Source organism: Dipteris shenzhenensis, chromosome 27 (assembly GCF_047967505.1).
Source record: "Dipteris shenzhenensis isolate YYH24624 ecotype China chromosome 27, Dip_SZ_1.0, whole genome shotgun sequence".
In the NCBI taxonomy this organism is placed as follows: domain Eukaryota; kingdom Viridiplantae; phylum Streptophyta; class Polypodiopsida; order Gleicheniales; family Dipteridaceae; genus Dipteris; species Dipteris shenzhenensis.
The window spans coordinates 44,100,635-44,108,015 of record NC_141622.1 but is presented as its reverse complement, the minus strand read 5'-3'; the positions used below and the strand labels follow the sequence as shown (position 1 = coordinate 44,108,015).

At 37.0% G+C, this 7,381-nt stretch overlaps 1 non-coding gene across 1 annotated transcript; it reads left to right on the top strand.

Annotated features, from left to right (window-relative positions):
• Positions 1–620: 620 nt before the first annotated feature.
• On the top strand, positions 621–713 carry LOC147884355 (small nucleolar RNA snoR69Y). Its single transcript, XR_015543727.1, has one exon. It is a non-coding gene; the product is annotated as a small nucleolar RNA snoR69Y (small nucleolar RNA).
• Positions 714–7,381: the final 6,668 nt, after the last annotated feature.

Genomic DNA, 7,381 nt, shown 5'->3' with positions numbered 1-7,381 from the left:
TCTCAGTCTAAGCTTGAATGGGAGATTCTAGAATGCACTTGGCTGGTTTCCGATGATGTGTGATTTAAGCCATGCTAATTCTGAGCAATGCTTTCATTGTATGGAAAGCCGTTAGTGATGTTTGACGCCGAAGCTGAGGAATCCAGACTGAAATTTTTCCAGCATATGACTGAAATTTTTTGGTCAATAGTCCAACTTTTAGTTTGAGCTTGTCTTGGATTTTTCCTCCACGGGAATGGCCGTGGATTAGTTTCTTTCACGGGAGAAGAATATTACATAGGCTTTTATCTTAGCTGGTTGAAGCTCCTAAGAGTTCGTAATGTTTATGTCGGTGTTAGCTTGCATAAAGTCGTATGATTGTATGGCGAACCCTTTGGTGAACCGTAATCTCATTTTGTCGCGCTATGACAGTTTGCATTCCGGTGCTGCAGCGATATCAATATCCTAGCTTTGTGTATCACGAGCATCAGTTCCCTCTGTTTTATATTTCATTTTTTTTAAACGTGGAGATTTACATTGGATTGCTCTGTGAATAGTTTGGTTGAAGCTGATATTTTGCAATAAAACGTGCTGTTTTCGCAATGGTCAGTAAGTACGCCTTCTCGTCACTTCCCGTTTTCCAATGTTGTGATGATGATTTAATAATCCCAGCTCTCTGAGGCCTCTTTGTCCGTGAGGAGAACTAGTTTCATAATTAAATCTGAGCAACACTGGTCCCCTTTTTTCGTCAGTAAACTGTTTATTGATGTCCCGTATTGCTACTCCACATTCAGTCGTTTAAAATCAATTTGCATTGTTAAAGTTCATTTTGTAACAGGAGCTTTCCGATTGTACTGTGTTGTCAACTTTGTAACTTTGGATACTTGGGGCTGTCGTGAAGTTAGCCATCCTTTCTATGCTGCAATGATGAATTGATTATCCCAGCTCACTCTGAAACCGTCAGGTTTGTGAGGAGGTTAAATCTTCGATTAAATTCTGAGCAGCACTTTTCCAGAAATTTTTTTGTACATCTGATTTTTCTGCCCCCTCTCCCTGAATCTTCCGTGTGCTTTGAATTTTACTTTTATAGAATTAATAGGGTGAATGATCAAGCACAGGGAGTAACTATCAGTTAAGGTGTAGTCAGCTCTTCCCAACATTCACTTTACTCATTGCATGTATTGTTAAATATCTTGAAGTCAGCTTGATGTATGTGTCCTTCGGTTTGGACTCGAGTCTAAAGTTTTTCTCATCTTCTTGCTAAGCTTGGCGCTTGGCAAGTGAAATATATTTCACCTAATGAAGCAGTGATATTGCGACGCATAGGCAGTATGACAGATAGGAAACATAGTGCAGATTATTACTTTTGCTTTCATACTCAACTCTTAACCTACCAACTGATGTATATCCCTGGTTCACATTACATTTCATTCCACAGAAGATGTTCTCATTACATCACTTGAAGATGAAATTATAATAAAGCAGCTGTTAGCCACCCTCAGTGGACGAGCTGGTTATTCCTAAGGTTGACTAAGTTATTCCTAGTGGACGAGCTGGTTGCAGCAAAGAGTAAATATTTCAGAAATAGTACTCACCATTAAAGGTAGTGTTACTCCCTTGCTCGAGCAAGCATATAAAAAATAAGGGCTGAGTGAATTCTGAATACTCATCCATTCGAAAACAATCCGAGGATAGGATATATTTTTGAATGGCTCTTAATTAGCGCTTACCATTTCTTTAGGTGTATGCTTAAATTAATTGGTAAGATGATTGCAAACTCTCCCTCTCTCTCTACTTTACCTATCCTACCCATAAAATATGCATCTTGGATGCATGTAGATACTTTGCTCTATCAAAAGTCAAGACCTACTTACATGGAAGTAGTCTTTTACTCTTGCAAATATCGGGCACAAGTTTTTCACTCTCTCTCTATATATTTGTACATATATATTGGGCAAGTTCCATGGAAAGTCTTTTGCTCTTGCAAAATCGGCACAAATTTCACTCTTTATATTTACACATATATATATATATATAAATTGGTTGCATGTTATAACTAAACTATGATTTTGAGAAAGTGAACTAGCTCTCAACAAAAGGAATGGAACAAGTTTTTCGTGCACAACCAATTCTCTCTTTAGTGAATGCCACAATATTTTTTGTGAACACTTAAGTAGGCAAAGTTGCATAAAGATTTAAGAAGAATCTTGTAAATTACGGCAACCTCCCCTCTCACCTCCCCTCCCTCTTAGTATAGGTCAAACCAAAATAGGTAGAAGTTTTAGTTTGACATTTTGAAGTTAATATTAGTGTACTATCCATGTCCATACTATTCCATGTTCAAAAATATGCCTCAACAAATTCTCCCTTCACTCAACGTAAGCTATATGTCATATAGACCCAAAGCATCTCTAATTACTTTTCATAGCTTTTCATAGAAGCCACTACATTTGAGTTGTTACCTCCCTAGTCAACACAAATGTTGATTTGAGAGAATAAGCATCCAATTTGGTGGATTACTCTCCTCTTTCTTACATGCAACTGTCCTCCTTGCTCGTTCTCTAGATTATTCTCCTCTTTCTTACATGCAACTATCCTCCTCGCTCATTCTCTTTTTACCCTTGTCACTTCATGTTTAATCCCCTATGGCTCATATGAGTAGTATGATCCATATACGACAAGGTATAATGCGCTTCGTTCTCAAAGTTGGGATGATAGGATGCCATTAATTGAGGAATATATCCAAATGGATTATTATTTTGTGTGGGACTCCAACTTCCTATGTGATTTATTGGAGTAAAAGTGCACATATTTACAAAAGAATAAAAATCATAACATAACATAATCTTTGCATAAAGACAAAATTGTTTACTCATGTAAAAAAATGGAAAGCTAGAAAAGTAATGATGTACAACATGCCACCTTTTACCTCAACATATATACAAAGAAAAATATAAAACCTAGTAAGCTTTTGGCAATATGCACAAATGGTTTTGACCTAGCCAAAAGATATATCTTCAAATAAATAAAGGGAGATAATAATTTACCTTATTGCTTGCTTAATCGCAACTTGATAATAAAAAATGTGAGCTTTTGGCAACATGTACAAATGGTTTTGACCCAGCCAAAAGATAAATCTTCAAATAAATTAAGTGAGATAATAATTTACCTTATTGCTTAAGATAAATCTTCAAATAAATTAAGTCAGATAATAATTTACCTTATTGCTTGCTTAATCGCAACTTGATTATCATAAATGGATTCCAACATATCTTTATAGTAGAATTTATTTCTTGTCCATTGTCTTACTCACATCCCCTTGATGTCCTCGTCCAAATGCAACTTCACCTCTCTTGCTTCATAAAAATCACAAAACAACCTTTCCCAAGGGACTCACACTCGCAAGTGCAGAGTCGGGTGTTTTGGAAAGGTATGTGGAAGGATCTATAACAAATTGGGCAACAAAGTTGAACGGATCTAAAACAATTATGAAATGAAGCCATGTTGGGAAAGGAGTGATCTCTCCCTCGCTACACTCCCCCTCCCTCCCCCCCCCCTCTCTCTCTCTCTCTCTCTCTCTCTCTCTCTATTTATCTATCTACATGTTTATATATATAAACACACACACAACCCTATGTATAATGACCTGAAGTTAATAGTGCGAGTTGGCAATAATGATGGAGTTCATGCAGAGGTGGTTGAGGGGGTGACATTTGTGTGTGTGTGTGTGTGTGTGGTATGTGTTAGTTAAATAGTATATCAGATATTCCCTCTCTCTCTTTCTCTGAGTGTGTGTTTTATATATGATACAATAGTATAAATTTTATATAAGATACAATAGTAATATATTTATGATACAATAGTATAAATAAATATATTTATATATTTATGTATGTATATATGTATATATACTTATTTATATTTTATTTTCCTTCCTCATGCCATGTGGCAATCACCTCCCTCCCCCCTTCCCCCCCCCCCCCCCCCCCCCCCTCTCTCTCTCTCTCTCTCTCTCTCTCTCTGAGGTTTCCCTTTCCAAAGCTTCAGAGAAGAAGTAACGGCTAAGTGAAGTGAGTGTGCGATGTTGAGAACTTCGAGAGAGAACTCTTGTTGATTCTCGATGCGGTCGACCTTGATTATAGTTTGGAAGGGAGAATACTTGAGGTAAACATGTTGCTATTGAGATTGTAGCACGCTCTGCATGGATATTCTAGCACCTATCAGCTTGCCACATTTATATGTGAATTGTGTTTCAAGTGATGGGCATTTTTCAATTTACCAAGAAGAGAAGGTGAACAACCATTCGTAGAGAGAGAATAACCTCTCCCATGGGGTGGTTGTTTGTTGTTTGTGCAACCTCCCTTGGTCGGGTCTTTGTGCGCTCCACATCATCAGGATTGTATTGCCACATCATGCGAAAAACCTGTTCCAACAGTCGGTCTCATTTCAGTAATCTGCAATTTATTCTACGCACGCCATGGCATCGAATTTGAGTGTCCGTCATTGCCATCTTTTGCTTTAAGTTTGCATCATATGAAGTGCCTGTAGACGTGAATGCTAAATCATCAATTTTGTTGTCGGCCATATCATAGGGCTTGCTCAGGCCACATCATGCCATGAATGTGTCTGTCCCATTCAGTCGTTTGAACTCGTCCGCGCATGCAAGTAATCAATTAGAATGATATAATGTATAATTTATTTCACCTTATTGGTTGTGCATGCTTTAACAAGGTTGGGAAGACTCTCTTAAACTTTTTGTTCTGTGTTAGTATATAGTGTTAGTCTCATCAATTGGGTCTTGTAAATGGTTTTCATTCTCACTTCATATTTGATCTTCATTAACTCATATATATTGCATATTCTATCTCGCTCCATGAAGTGGAGTGACATAAGATTTTCATAAGATACATGAGAAGGTCATTGGAATTTGGTCTTTATAAATGGTTGATAACATAAAGCACCATTGATTTTGGACAACTAGAATTATCAACGATAACAGCATCGAAGTGCCTTGGAAAAGCATAGTGCCATGGGGAGTTTGTATATCAAAGTACTCTCCATTAAATAGCCTCTCAATCTACCTTGCAACTTAGATGTTCAGTCTTGATTATTGATATCCAATATAAGTAGTTGGCAAAATGACATAATGCATGACTGAGAGGCAAAAAGGATTTTTTGTGAGGCGGAAAGAATTTAGTGTTTATGGTGATCTCTCTCTCTCTCTCTCTCTCTCTCTCTCTCTCCCCATTTCTAAAGTTTCTTGCTTCCATCACCAAATTCACTACATCATAGATTAACAAGTCACAGTTAGCTCTCCATAGGACGTTAGCTGGTTTAATAGGTTAACTGGCCATTGTCACTACATGTCTACAGGTCACTGTAGTCAACTCGTAGAGTTTACAAGTCATTTAGCCCAATTTAAGTTTGTAGTTCACAACCATCTCTCTTTGTTTCTTCTTCTAGTTCATTTTAATCCGTAAGTTGGATTGACCAACTTGGGGATTAGTTTCAATATCGGGGTACAAGTATATGTAGACCACCATGAGGTAAAAACATTTGTCACCTTCTTAGTCTTTGCTAAGAGCGTTCCTTAATCATTGCATCTTTTGCCTCCACCCTAGTGCAAAATATTTCAAAGGTTTTAAATTCACAAGAGTGTTTTTATCATCTAGAGCTAGAATGTTGGAGAGCTCTAGCTTCGATTGTAGCTCTAGAAGTGAGAGTTCAACATATGAAGGACAATGGAAAGAAAGAAGTGATCCATGAGGTACTATACAACTGTAATGCATGTATTTATTATCTTGAAGGACAATGGAAAGAAAGAAGTGATCCATGAGGTACTATACAAATGTAATGCATGTATTTATTATCTAGAGTTTGAAGTTTGAGAGCTCAACCTTCGGTTGTAGCTCTAGAAGTGAAAGTTCAATCATATGATAGACAATGGAAAGAAAGAAGATTATGCATAAGGTATTACACTAATGTATATAACGATTGGTTTCTAAAGTGTAGGGATTGGTCATTAATTAGAAATCAATGAAGCAAGAGATTGTGAATGTAAATAACAAAGTAATTAAATTTGATCTTAATAAGAAAGGAAAAGAACTAAGCTAGAATGAATGTTAGAATAGTCTTACGCACTTTGGGAGATTAAAGATGAATGCTTTCATGACTATGAGGAGAAAGACAGAGGTGATTTAATTATATGCCTTATGAAGGAGGTATTACAAGTGAATGGGCAGACAATGATTCAAACAACATTACTGAATATGGCATGTAATAGGTCCACTTCAAAGGGAGGGCATTAAAGAGTTAAGATCCTTAGACAAACACAGAACCTGAGGGAAACAAAGATTTGCATATCTGAGTAGCTCACTCCAATCTAGTTTTATCAAACAAATAGAGAGCTCACTAGAGCGAAGAAAGCAGTGAAACGGGCGGTTTATTGGGATGGGCAAGTATTGATATGGGACTTCAAATCCAAACCTAAAGATTCAGTCTTAAATTATTGGTAAACTTCTTACAATAGCTTGTGGTTGCAGTATCAATTTCACTCAGACCTTGACTCGGAGTCACCTTTTCTTTGGCTTGATTGAAATGGAAGCTTTATGAGCCACATATCTAAGGAGTTCACTCCAATCTAGTTTAAACAAAGAAATAGTAAGCTCACCAAAGTAAAGAAAGCATGTAAAGCAATCAAATGGGCAGTTTATTGGGATGGGCAAGCACTTATAAGGGACTTCAAATCCACATTCAAAAATTTTGAGTTTTAAATTGTTGCTAGTCTTCTTAGAATAGTTCGCGGTTGCATAATCAATTCACTCAAACTTTGACTCGGACTCACCTTTCCTTTTCCTTGATTGGAATGAAAGCTTATGAGCCCTCAGAAAGGATCTAGAACTTTTAGTTTAATGTTACCTTAATCTCTCTAGTCTCTCGATATACTGACAACAATTTACTACCACTAGTCTATCTTTGGACTTGAATGTAAATAGGAGCTTCGTTGACTACACTCGGGGCTGGCTCCTCGACTTTTAAATTGATGGTAACCTTCTTATAATAGCTCGTGGTTGCATAATCAATTTCACTTAGATCTTGACTTGGACTCACCGTTTTCTTTGTCTTGATTAAAATGGAAGCTTTATGAGCCCTCAAATTGATATGGACCTTTTAGCTTGATGATACCTTAATCTCTCCAGTCTCTTTACAGTTTGACAACGGTTTGCTACTATTATCTTATCTTCGGACTTGAATGTAAATAGGAGCTTTGTCGACTACACCAAGGGCAAGCTTACTAACTTTTAATTTTGTCCCTAGCATAACTTGCATTCCACGATTGGTCATTGTTGTTGAAATCTTGCTTTCTTCTAAAATTTATGGAGCTCTCTCCTATCACCAACAT